The sequence below is a fragment of the Oryctolagus cuniculus genome, chromosome 2, assembly GCF_051225735.1.
Source record: "Oryctolagus cuniculus isolate XC-2025 breed Fujian yellow rabbit chromosome 2, ASM5122573v1, whole genome shotgun sequence".
Taxonomy (NCBI): Eukaryota; Metazoa; Chordata; class Mammalia; order Lagomorpha; family Leporidae; genus Oryctolagus; species Oryctolagus cuniculus.
The window spans coordinates 13830936-13844715 of NC_142868.1; the positions used below are offsets into that span (position 1 = coordinate 13830936).

Consider the following 13780-nt stretch of genomic DNA (forward strand, 5'->3'; position numbering starts at 1 on the left):
GTTTATTTGATGAGATATGCTTAGCATTATAACTGAGCCAAGGAATATTTATTTCTAAGAGATCTTCAAGGGAAGAGATTATATCATTAATTTGTTCAATATTTTTATTATTGTTCATGTCCCTAGGGCATACAAAACAATGCCTAGAACATAGTGACTGTGCAATAACTGCTTGGTAAATGAATGATAAGTGAATGATACAGGAGATAATTTGATCATAATAACCACAACCTCAGAACCATGGTCTATGGAACTGAAGAATATTCAGTGATCTTATTTTTTGCAAATATCACATTTTAGTTTTGCAAATATCACAATTCATTTTATCAGAGAAGGAAACTGTCAGAGTCCTAGTGCCTTGATCTGAAATACAGGCAGGCTCCAAATTAGAGTGCAATGTATTCTTAAAGACACATGTTATAAAGAGGCAACTGATTTTTATGGAAATAGCATTATAATTGACACATATTTTCAACTAAGAATTTGTCAACAAACAAATCACAGAAATGGTGATTAGTATGTCAGAAAAACATAAAACCACAGCAATGATTTAAAGTATGAAGTATGCTTTATATCCTAGAAACTGAACTTCACAGTAAATATGAAACAAGAGGCCCAAGTTTACCATAAATTACATATATATTACATATAAAATACAACTCTATTCTACTAGAAATAGGACTTGAAACTAACATACTAACAATAATAATTCTACAAAGCTTTGGACTAGATCCCATTGATCTTGAAATCTTGAGGCTTTCCATAGTTCTTATTACAGACAACATCAACAAATGCTTGTGAATTGAATTAAATTGAACTGGTGTAGAGTTCATAGAGCACCTTCATATTCGTCATCCAATTTTACTCTTCTAACAATCCTCTGTGTGCTTGGCAGCATTGAGAGTATCTTAATTAACAGACACACTGATGATTACAGCAATTTAGTCACTCATTTTCCCAAGGTCAGAAAGTTTTTAAGTTGTGGTGCTAAATCTCTTACTTAGTTTTTCTGACTCTAAGTTCCAAGTGTTTCCATATTACTCAACACAAACATCGATGATTCAGATGACCCAGGTCTGCACAGAGAAGGTTATGAAATTGTGTCCTTTTTCCCTTAAGCTTTTCTGGGATAGAGACATTTTATTTACTTTAGTTCTGCTTTAAAATAGAATAATATATGAATGAAGTAAATCTGTTCTTTATGAGTAGGATAGAAATTGTTTTCCTCACCAAATGATAGTTTTAATAGGAAAATCTGACTTAAGTATTATCCCTGGTTTTTCTGCACCAGTTAATTTACAAAGAACTACAGTTTTCTATCAGGATAAAGAAATACTGCCACGTAACATTAGGCAATGCGTTCATTCCACTTGGATGTTGTTTAGACTCAAAGTACTTCCTATTTCAAGGAAAACTAGACACAACAATTACCACCAAAATATCCTATAATCGTATAAAGTTCCACAATGCATCCATCAAGGTTTGTTAAAGCAGAAAACCTGTGGTGTATTGAGAGGGAGTCCTCGATCATGAAGTGAGTGTGTTGGTGTGTTCACAACTTTGGTTTCCAATGCAAGGCCCTTCTCTGCTTCTTAAAGGAAGAGTGTTCTTGACAAATGACAGCACCTTCTTGTGTCATAGCTTCCTCATCTGAGAAACGGAGATGAGAATGGTACATATGATTTCTGTGAGAATTAACTATATTAACATACATAGAGCATTCATAGGACTTGTCAAGAAGAAAGAATTTAATGAATGGTAGCAAGTACTGTTACTGGTTATAAATTTTTGAACAAAGATGGGAATTTCTGATCTTCTTAAAATATGCTTATGGTTAGGAAAACAGACATTTATGCATATTATGAAGATTAATAAGTTAGCAGTTAGTGGTATCTACATATATGTTAAATGACTCTCAGGTAAGGTAAAAAGTACTAATTTTTCTGCTTATAAGAATTCTGAATTTCACGTTTGGAATTAAAGCTATGCTTACTACTTGATTAGAAGAGATTCTGTCTGTTTTGATCACATCTGTTTCTCAAACAATTGGCACATTGTTGGTGTTCAATTGATGTTTCTATAATGGGTGTGTACATTAAATGAAAAACATAATTAATGATATTTCTAAGTTTGATTTAAGATTAAGTTGTCAAATACCTACACAGCCTGTTAAGTGTCCCCTATAGAAGCTGATTACTTAATATATACTTCTACTTAATTTGTTGAGTATGTTTACTTTTCAGGTGGATATCCCCTTGTGAAATATAGTTCTTTTAGATTTCATAAAGACATGGATGCATTACAAACTTTATCTGTGTTAATTATTGGACTCCTAATTAGTGGAATTAAAATATTTTCACATCACCTCTTCTCTTTTAATTATGTAAAACACAACAGACAAAAGAGGCTCCAATTTAATGCGCTTATATTTGTCATGATGGAAAGGACTCATTTGACTGTTAAGTAGAAGTTAATGTTAAGAAGTGTATTTAAATCTAATCTTTGCAGAATGTAAAGGCTTTTTTGATTAGAAGTTTTGTATTTTGTGTTCTGTCCTCCTCTTGAAGATTTTACTGCTGACAACCACTAATTCATAATCAGCTTCTTAAGGAAGAATGTGTGGGATCATTGTGTACTATGCCCCTCCATCCAGTTTGCTGACTTTAGGAAAGACTAATGACATGAAAGATGAGGTTATTCCCTTCCTGAGGGTATTAGAAAGGTGCAGAATTACTTTCATGAACTAGAGACTTTGAAACTTGTGTTATAATATGAATAAAATGAAGTAAGTCACTAATACTTTGAATTTCATGTGGAAATGTGTAATTCTGTTGTGCTGGCATATTTTGTGCTGGCATTGTTCATATTCTGTAAACATAGGATGCTCCCTGACCTAAAATTTTGTTTGCTTATTTGCTGTTTAGAATATGATATTTTGCTCCATAAACAATGTTATCAACAGTATTGAGAAACTACTTACTACCTTTCTGCCCCAATCTTTCCCCGAATTATAACCACTTTTCTATGGAAAATCTCATTCAAAAGTCCATTTGTTTTTTGTTCCTAATACTGTGCTTAGTAGAAGGCGGATGCTGTTTAGATATTGCATTATCAAGTGATGTCAAGAACATTTTTTGGATAATGCTAGAATTGAGGCTGCTATCTGCATCTGATCCTTTCTTTAGGCCCTTGATGGCCTAAGTATGAGCAAGAAGCTCTTGGGTCCTAAGATTCTGTAATCTAAATATGGTAATAAATTGCAATCAACTGTCTGTAGTGTGGATTCTTCATCTGTGGATTCAACCAACAAGGATTGAAAATACTAAATGTCCATACTAAACTAATATACTAGCTTTTCCCTGTCATTATTCACTGTAGTATATAGCATAGCAATTATTTACCTAGAATTTATAATGTATTAGGCTTTACATGTAATCTAGAGTGGGAGGATATGGACATTTTGTGGAAATGCTACTTCATTTTATATAAAGGACTTGAATACCTGAGGATTTTGGTATCCGTGGGAGTTCCTGGAGCCAATCCCCCATGGATATTGATGGATGATGATGTTAATATTTTCAATAATGGAAGCTACTCTTTATGGAGTACTTACTATACAAAACATATTACCTGTGTAATGTCATTTAAATCTCTTACAATACTCATTTTATGAGTGGGAGACCATGGTTAAGTGTAAGTAACTTATCGATCACTGAGATATAACTTTCTAAATCATAGTGTTCTGGCCCCCTGTTTTCATTTCTCTCTCTTCCTTTCCAGCCCACAAAATATTTCTACAGGAAATGTCCTTGCTCGAGATGTCAGACACAGTCCTGCTAAGCTGTTGAAGGAGAAAGCAGAATCTGGTTGTCCATGAGTTTAAGCCACACAGATCTTATTGCCTTTCTTGAAGCAGACAGATTGTTCTGTGCTTGTGACTCCTGTGTCTGTCCCTAATGGCTTCCAAATTTTATCAGGAAAAGCTGATTGGTTACTAGTCCACAAACCCGAGTTTGAGGCATTGTCTCTTTGTAGGAATGGTGGTGTGAGACTGTTTTATGTTGGTTAGTTTTTTTTTTTTTGGGGGGGGGGAGTATCGTATTATAAAAATCTTTTTATGATTACAGATTTATTTGCAAATAGAAGCAAGATCAATTAAAATAAAGAAACTAAACAAAACCCAAAATTTACCAGGCCAGCAGAGCCTCAGATATCTACGGACAAAGCCTCCTCAAACCACCCTGCTATGCACTAGACAGAGAAAGTGACATTTACACAGAAATGCCCTCAGGAGAAAGAAACAAGAGTTGAAACAGAGCCACCACAAACATCGTGGCTTATAAACCTGAAAACAGGAAGGGTGACCTTTTCCAAAGGCTAGAAATGTACTTTTCAGCCTCTAAACTTGCAATAATTTTTGGTGTCATAATCCCCTCAAGCTCCAAGTTGCTGTTTTCATAAACATGATTCAGTTGAAAATTGCTGTAGCTAGGACTTGAAGTTTCCAAGTGAAACCAATCCAAAGTCTAGGCCAGGGAAATGATTCTCCGGGCAGTGTGGCCTGGCCAATGGGCCTGTCTACAAATCTTTTGCTACTATCTGTTCTGTCTGTGGCTGACAATGGAGGATTGCAGAATTGACTGCACAATACTTGAGCTTTTGCTTTTATCCCAGACCCATGTGAACCTTGATAAAGTACCACTTCTAAAGATGACCGAGTAGCAACAATTCAGGATTACTCAGGTCTCACGAGGGCAGGGTACAGGCTTGGTTTGTCAACAACCCTAGAGAAAGAAAAAACACTATGAAGAAGTGAGAATTATTGACAATGGCGTGAAGGGTTCTTATATGGAAGTGGGGGTGTGTACATGGTGGACGTACGTGGTGGACACTTGGTCTCCATCCTCATGTGCTGATATCCTTGTTATCATTTCTGTGAAGCTTTATAATTTACCATTCTGGAAATGGTATTCTCCTAATCTCAGAAAACAAGATTAGGACCAGTAGACAATAAAGGAATGCTAACTTTGAGTCATTAAAGAAGGAACTTTTTACAAATTGAATTTCTCAACTATGATTTGTGAGAAAGTATCTAGAGCCTGAATAATATTGACATTGTTCTTGGTAGGACTCACGTGTGAATTATAGGTTTGCTTTCAAGATTCTGTGCCAGCACCTGACCCCTGGAGTGTCAAGGCTCATGCATGAGTCTCAAACATTCATAGGTGTGCTGCCAGACTTCAAGAGTGTTTACCATAGATTCTCACGGTCCCTGTGCAGTCTGTTTCAGAGCACTGTCTTTCTGTGTTTACAGGAAATACACCTGAGTGGACTTCATGGTTCAGTAGGGACAATTGCTGTAGGTGAGAATCATAACTTCCAATTAGCTCCAAGTTAAAAGTTTATGAGAGTTTCACCTTACAAGTATATGAAAGTCTGATTGAAACAGAAAACACCCTTTGCACCTTAAAAAATCCTGGAGCACTAAGTGGTGAGTGAATGAATAGAATGCAGCAACAGAGAATGACACACAATGATTGTTAGGCACCAACAGAGACTCGCAGACTGAGGCAATAATTGAGTTCAATTTTTGCTGCTTTGGTTAATAGTGCTTTGAATTCTTTGGTTTCTCTAGTGGGTGGCCAAATTCTAGCATTTGAAATTCTGCAACTACAAAAAGATTAACACAGGTTGAATATTCTTTGTCTAAAGGCTTGGGACTAGAAGTTTTTCAATTTTCATATTTTTTGATTTTAAATACTTCAAATACATGTTTATATATCTTAAAAATGAGACCCAAGGCCGGCGCCGTGGCTCACTAGGCTAATCCTCTGCCTTGCGGCCATGGCACACCGGGTTCTAGTCCCGGTCAGGGAGCGGGATTCTGTCCCGGTTGCCCCTCTTCCAGGCCAGCTCTCTGCTATGGCCAGGGAGTGCAGTGGAGGATGGCCCAAGTGCTTGGGCCCTGCACCCACATGGGAGACCAGGAGAAGCACCTGGCTCCTGCCATCGGATCAATGCAGTGCGCCGGCCGCAGCGCGGCAGCCATTAGAGGGTGAACCAACGGCAAAGGAAGACCTTTCTCTCTGTCTCTCTCTCTCACTGTCCACTCTACCTGTCCAAAAAAAAAAAAAAAAAAAAAAAAAAAGAGACCCAAGGGTAAACAAATTCATTTGTGTTTTATGTACATTTTTTTTAAAAAGATTATTTTAAATAAAATTTATTTATTTATTTGACAGGTAGAGTTACAGACAATGAGAGAGACAGAGAGAAATGTTTCCTTCCATTGGTTCACCTCCCGAATCCGTTGGTTCACCCCCCAAATGGCTGCTAAGGCCGGAGCTACGCCGATCTGAAGCCAGGAGCCAGGCGCTTCTTCCTGGTCTCCCACGAGGGTGCAGGTGCCCACACACTTGGGCCATCCTCCAACTCCTTCCTGGGCCACAGCAGAGAGCTGGACTGGAAGAGGAGCAACTGGGACTAGAACCCGGGGCCCACATGGGATTCTGGAGCCACAGGCGGAGGATTAGCCAAGTGAGCCACGGCGCCAGCCCTATGTATACTTTTTATTAGTCAATTTTTCCTTACTATAGTGAAATATCTGAAGATGGGTACTTTGAAGAAAAGAGGTTTGTTGAACTCACAGTTTGGGTGGCTGAAAAATCCAAGATCAGGCAATTCCACTGGTTTGGCCCCAAGTTGGGGTATAATGGTAGATGATGTCATGTGGGAGCATCTGCAAGAGGCAGAGATCATAGGACCAGATAAGAATCCAAGAAGGGATCTGAAGGAAGTCTCAGGCTTCCATAACAACTTTCTCCTTCAAGAATTCACCCCAAGAGACCAGCACTCCTTTCCAAGGGCAATGCCCATGGTGACCCAAGGACCTCCCCATAGGCCCTCTTTTAAGGTTCCCTTACCTCCCACATCAGCATATTAGGGATGAAACTTCCAGTATGTGAACCCATAGGGAACAAGTTACATTCAAACCCTAGCACACTTATCCACATTTCCTAAAGATATTTTGTATAATTTAAATTCCCTTGTGTTTTGACTACAACCTGTCACAAGAGATCTGGTGTAGAGTTTTATATTTGTGGTGTCACATTGGCATTAAAAAGTTTAAGATCATGAAGCATTTTGGGTTTTGGATTTTCAGATTAGGGATTTTCAACCTGTAACTGTTTTTCAACACAATCCTCTTCTTCCTCCACATTCAATTGCTCTCCTCTCACTGGAGAATAAACCCCCCATTTTTATGGCAGGCATGTACAGACTCTCAAATAGTCCTGCAAACAGATTTTGTGGTATCAGAGACAGACTGATTACTGGTCTTCTCTGCATCTAGAAAGGATGAAGTGGTTTCTTACTGGGCACAGGGCAAACAGGATGAAGAGATACTGTATGGGGAGAAAGGAGGAGGCAGCTTAAACGCTGAAACATGAAAGAAAAAAAGTGACAAACTATGAGAAGTCAAGAAAAGAAGAGAAATTCTAAATCTAAATTCTAAATCCAAATGAAATTTCAAAATCTAGAAATTTGGTAAAGAATAGTTCCATTGTACCAAAGAGAACTAGTAAAAATATAGTGAAATATTTTACCAGGCAGAGTTGAGGAAATTTCTGCCGACTGATGCCTTCCCAGAAGTACTGGATGTTTGGGAACTTTGACAGCTCTACTTCTGGGAACTAGTTTATGTAAAAATCAAGATTTCTTATCACTTTGTACTGCTCCAGTTTTCCTGATTTACTCTGTTTTCTATTCATTGGTTTTACCCATTTAACGAGTTGCATCTTGGCCAAAGATAATCCTACCCATCCCTAGTGGCCCAACTTTATACTCTTTTCTACTACAGATTTCTTTACAGTCCTTCAGCCTGCATAATTTTTATTATCATGTAGAAAACAAAACATATTGCTTGTAACATTTCTGTGACCGTTGACACATAATACTTTCTGAGATTTGCCTCATACTTTTGTATTGTGTCTCATATATTGGGTATTTATAACTTTGTTTCTTAAATGATATATTAGATTGCTTAGGCCCTGATTTGCCAAGGAGGTCTTAGAGAGAATAATCTGCAATAAATGCAAATTACATATTTTTGGGTGTAAGATTGCAAACATTTAAAAGTTGTTAGATAAAATAAACTTTTTGTGTTGAGAGGGGAAATTTCAAAGCCTTGATGGTAACAAGGAAAATGTACTTAGCAGTCCAAAGACATAAGTTTCAGATTCAAAAACTTTTAGACTTAGTATAATTCCTCTGTGGAAGATAAACTCATAATAACAGAAATGATTAGAAGTATTTATTGAGCACTAGGCAAAATGCTTTACCTATGTTATCTCATTTAATCCTTCAACCATAAATTTAATCTTTCCAATTTTAGTGAGATATAATTAACAAGCAAAACTTGTATATATTTAATATGTATAATGTGATGTTTTGATATATATACACAGTATGAATGATTACCATAGTAAGCTATTCAACATGTCCATAACCTAATGTAGCTTTGTGTAAGTGTGCAGTAAGAATACTTAGGACCTATTCTCTTAGCAAAATTTGAGCATATACTAAATTATCCTAAATATACCCACCAGTCTATCTATCAGGTCTCCAGACTTTTATCTTACAAGTAGAAGTCTGTACCAATTGACCAACATCTGACATTTTCTACTATCTGATTCTCTGTTTGTATGAGTTCTATCTTTTTATATTCTACAAATAAGTTATATCATACAGTATTTGTCTTTACATCTGGCTTATTTCACTTGTATGTTATCCTCCAAGTCCATCTATGATGTCACAAACAATAGGATTTTAAAAGACTTTGTGTACATACTTAGCTTTGTGTATATATGCCACATTTTCTTCATCTTGTAATTTGTCCAGTTAGCTGATTCTCATATCTTTGCTATTGTAAAAAATGCTGAAGTGAACCTGGAAGTACAGGTATCTCTTCAAAACATTACTCACATATCCTTTGGATATAAATCTTAGTACTGGGATTGCTGGATTATACAGTAATTCTGTTTTTATTTTGTTAAAAAATTTCACATTATTTTCCATAAATGTCATAGCAGCTTGCATTCCCACCAGAGTTATACAAGGGTTCCTTTTTGTCCACATCCTCATCAACACTTGCTATCATTTGTTATCTTGATAATAGCCATCTTCATCTTCACAGCTGTGAAGCAGTATCTAAATGTGATTTTGACCTTCATTTTCCTGATAATTAGTGATGTTGAGAACATTTTAATACACTTGTTGGCCATTGTTTGTTTTCTTTGGGAAAATGACTGTTCAGCCCCTATGCCCATTTTTAAAATCAGATTATTTGGGACCAGTATTGTGGTCTTGCTTGTTAAACCACTACCTGCAATGCTGGCATTCCAGATGGGCTCTGGTTCTTGTCCTGGTTCCTCTACTCTCAATCCAGCTCCATGATAATGACCTGGGAAGGCAGCGGAGGATGCCCAAAGTACTTGGGTCCCTATTACCCATAAAAAGACCCAGATGAAGCTCCTGGCTCTTGGCTTTGTTCTGTCTCAGCTCTCGCCTTTGCAGCCATTTGGGGGATGAATCAGCAGATGGAATATCTCTTTCTTTGTCTTTCTCTCCCTCTCTCTGTAATTCTGTTTTTTAAATAACTAAATCTTTTAAAAATCAGGCTACTTGATTTTTGCTATTGAGTTGTATGATTTACTTTTAATTTTGATATTTACTCCTTATTGGATATATGGCTGCCAAACTTTTTTTTTTGTTTCATAATTTGTCTTTTAATTTGTTGATTGTTTCCTTTGCTGTGCTGAAAACTTTCCCTTTGAAGTGATCTCATTGGTTGACTTTTACTTTTATTGGTGGAATTTTGGTTGTCATATCCAAAAATTATTTCCAAGAGTAGTGTCAATTTGTTTTCTGGTAGTATTTTTATAGGTTTAGGTCTTATGTTTAAACCTTTAATTCATTTTGATTTTTGAATATGACATGAGATAAAGATTTAATTTTATTTTTTCTCATTAAGCTGTCATTTTTCCCCACCACCATTTATTGAAGAGACTTTCTTTTTCCCATTGCATATTCTTGGCAACTTTCCAGGAGAAAGGTTGCCTGTATGAACATGGGTTCATTTCTGGGATTTCTATTCTGCTTCAATGATTTATTTGTCTATTTGTATGCCAGTATCATAGTATTTTTATTACTATAGCTTTGAAAAATAACTTGAAATCAAGAAGTGTGACACCTCCAGCTTTGTTATTCTTTCTCAAGATTACCTTAGCTATTTGTTATCTTTGTTGTTTCAAACACTTTAGGGTTGCTTTTTCTACCTTTATAAAAATGCCATTAGAATTTTGCTAGTGATTTCATTTAACTTAGAGATCATTTTGAGTAGAATATTGTCCTATTTATCTATTATTAAAACAAAAGATGAAATTATTGGTACCTTATTGTCGCTCCCCGTCTTCGTGGAGGAACGACACAGGACCCTGCGCTGTTCTTTCGTCTGCTCGGCCCTCCCCGGGTTTGCTGCTGGTTCTTCCCGGGTTGGCTACTATCCCTTCCACCTCCGTGGAAGGGCAGTTCCCCCTGGCCACATTCCCCACTTCCGCAGGGGAGCGGCACACCGCCGGCCGGCTCTTCTCGGGGCTGCACAGGTGTTCCCCTTAGATGTTCCCCTTAGATGTTCCTCGTAGATGTTCCTGGTGAATGCCGTCTCTCTCCTCCTTTATAGTCCTCCTCCGCCAATCCTAACTCGGCTGCCCACATGCCGAGTACGCTGCTCTCCTCTAATCAGGAGTAGGTCCTACAGTTTATTGGTTGAACTGGAGGCAGCTGCGTAGAAGCTGTTTTCTCCTCTCCCAGCGCCATATTGTGGGAGAGCAGATGCATAGAATAAGTCTTAATTCCAGTAACTCAGTCTAGTCCGGGTTGCTCCCCACACCTTATAAAGACAAGAAGCTTCTTAGGTGTAAGTTTGGAGGCTAAAAGTCCATCATTGGTAAGCACTGTCTGCTTGGCCTTTGGTGAGAGTTTCTTTGGCTATCTGACAGCATGATAGAGGAACAGAAGGAGAGGTAATGGCATGAAGGATTCAAAAGAGTGGCCAGGCTCTCTCTTTTTTTTTTTTTTTTTTTTGACAGGTAGAGTGGACAGTGAGAGAGAGAGACAGAGAGAAAGGTCTTCCTTTGCCATTGGTTCACCCTCCAATGGCCGCCGCGGCAGGCGCACTGCGGCCGGCGCACCGCGCTGATCCGATGGCAGGAGCCAGGAGCCAGGTGCTTTTCCTGGTCTCCCATGGGGTGCAGGGCCCAAGCACCTGGGCCATCCTCCACTGCACTCCCTGGCCACAGCAGAGAGCTGGCCTGGAAGAGGGGCAACCGGGACAGAATCCGGCGTCCCAACCGGGACTAGAACCCGGTGTGCCGGCACCACTAGGCGGAGGATTAGCCTAGTGAGCCGCGGCGCCGGCCCCAGGCTCTCAAAATAAGTCGTTCTTGTGGGAACATGAGTAGTTCACCCTGCAAGAATTACATTGGTGATACTCCCAGTGACCAGGTTTACTCCCCTCCTACATCATCTGTTAAAGGTCTCACCAACTCTACACACCTCCATACGAGGAACCATACCAGGAACTCTTGGGGTGTAGACTATATCCAAATCATACCAGATATTATAAACATTTGGCAATATTGATTCTTCTGATTCTATCTGCTAGTTCACTCCCCAGATGGCCCAACTGGCCGGAGCTGGGCCATTTCAAAGGCAGGAGCCAGGAGCTTCTTTGGGTCTCCCATGTGGGTGCAGAGGCCCAGGGACTTGGGCCATGTTCTACTGCTTTCCCAGGCCATAGCATAGAGCCATATCAGAAGTGGAGCAGCTGGGACTTGAACGGTGCCCATATGGGATGCCAGCACTACAGGTGCTCGCTTTACCCACTAAACCACAGCACTGGCCCCACATCTCATATTTTTAACAGTCTATTTTAAGCTGGTAATTACTGAATTCAATAGCACATTAAAAGTCTGCAGTTTTAACTTCCTCTATGTTTTTTTAAAGATTTGTTTCTTTTTTTTATTTGAAAAGCTGAGTGACAGAGAGAGGGAGACATATAGAGAAAGAGATCTTTCATCTACTGGTTCATTTCTCAAATGACCACAACAGCCAGGACTGGACAGAGCTAAGGCCAGGAGTCGGGAACTCCATCCTGGTCTCCCTAATGGGTGGCTTCCTTCCACTGCTTTCCTAGGCTGATTAGCAGGAAGCTGGATCAAAACAGAGCAGCTGTGATTTGAATCAGTGTTCTGATATGGGATGGTAACATCACAAGCAGCAACTTAACATTCTCTGTCACACTGCTGGCCCCTATTTTGTTTTCCTGATGCAAAAATTTATATTTATGTATGCTGCATGGCCATTAAAATTATAGCTACAATTATTTGGATGCTTTTATTTTAAAATCTTTATGCTAGAGTTAAAATATCATTGTAGTAATATATATTTCTTTTCTTATTAAAGAGGCGCACACACACACGCGCGTGTACACACACACACACGAGAGAGGGAGAGAGAGAGGTTAATTGATTGATTGATTGATTCTGCCTTTTGGTTCACTCCCCAAAAGCCTGGTGCCAGGAATACAACGCAGAGCTTGCACATGAGTGGGAGGGATGCAACTACTTGAATAAGTACTGCTGTCTCCCACAGTCTACATAAGTAGGAAGCTGGAATTGGAAGTTAGAGTCAGGAATCAAACCCAGGCACTCTGATATGGAACACAGACATGTCAACCACAAGGCCAAATGCCTGCCCCTAGGTATTCAAATTTGACTATTTATTTACCTTTATCAATGGATCAATGGATATTTTACTTTCATATATTTTCATGTTAAAATTATTAATATCATGAACACTTAAAGAGAATTTTCTTCTCTGATGAACACTTTTTTGTATTGCTTTCTTTTTTTTAACTTTTATTTAATGAATATAAATTTCCAAAATACAGCTTATGATTACAATGGCTTCCCCCCCATAACTTCCCTCCCACCTGCAATCCTCCCCTTTCCCGCTCCCTCTCCCCTTCCATTCACATCAAGATTCATTTTCAATTCTCTTTATATACAGAAGATCAGTTTAGCATATATTAAGTAAAGAGTTCAACAGTTTGCACCCACATAGAAACACAAAGTGAAAAATACTGTTTGAGTACTAGTTATAGCATTAAATCACAATGTACAGCACATTAAGGACAGAGATCCTACATAAAGAGTAAGTACACAGTGACTCCTGTTGTTGACTTAACAAATTGACACTCTTGTTTATGGCATCAGTAATTTCCCTAGGCTCTTGTCATGAGTTGCCAAGGCTATGGAAGCCTTTTGAGTTCGCCAACTCTGATGATATTTAGACAAGGTCATAGTCAAAGTGGAAGTTCTCTCCTCCCTTCAGAGAAAGATACCTCCTTCTTTGATGACCTGTTCTTTCCACTGGGACCTCACTCGCAGAGATCCTTCATTTAGGTCATTTAATTTTTTTTTTTTTTTTTTTTTTGCCAGAGTGTCTTGGCTTTCCATGCCTAAAATACTCTCATGGGCTCTTCAGCCATACCTGAATGCCTTAAGGGCTGATTCTGAGGCCAGAGTGCTGTTTAGGATATCTGCCATTCTATGAGTCTGCTGTGTATTCCACTTCCCATGTTGGATCATTCTCTCCCTTTTTTATTCTATCAGTTAGTATTTTTTGACACTAGTCTTGTTTATGTGATCCCTTTGACTCTTAG

The 13780-nt window shown here is 38.6% G+C and overlaps 2 long non-coding RNA genes and 1 pseudogene across 5 annotated transcripts in view; 2 read left to right on the forward strand and 1 right to left on the reverse strand.

Moving 5' to 3' along the window:
- Positions 1-13780, forward strand: part of LOC149127691 (uncharacterized) — a 405872-nt gene that overhangs the window by 172432 nt on the left and 219660 nt on the right. The gene's annotated exons all lie outside the window — the stretch shown is intronic.
- Positions 124-10845, reverse strand: LOC149127692 (uncharacterized). 2 transcript variants are annotated; one of them, XR_016229576.1, is made up of 3 exons: positions 10448-10842; positions 6645-6736; positions 124-1650 (listed from the first exon to the last, which is right to left on the reverse strand). It is a non-coding gene; the product is annotated as an uncharacterized LOC149127692 (long non-coding RNA). The 2 variants fall into 2 exon arrangements; XR_016229577.1 differs by lacking the exon at positions 124-1650 and adding an exon at positions 4145-4784 and having other exon boundaries at positions 10448-10845.
- LOC149127693 (GTPase NRas pseudogene) overlaps positions 11056-13780 on the forward strand; it is a 51050-nt pseudogene continuing 48325 nt past the window's right edge.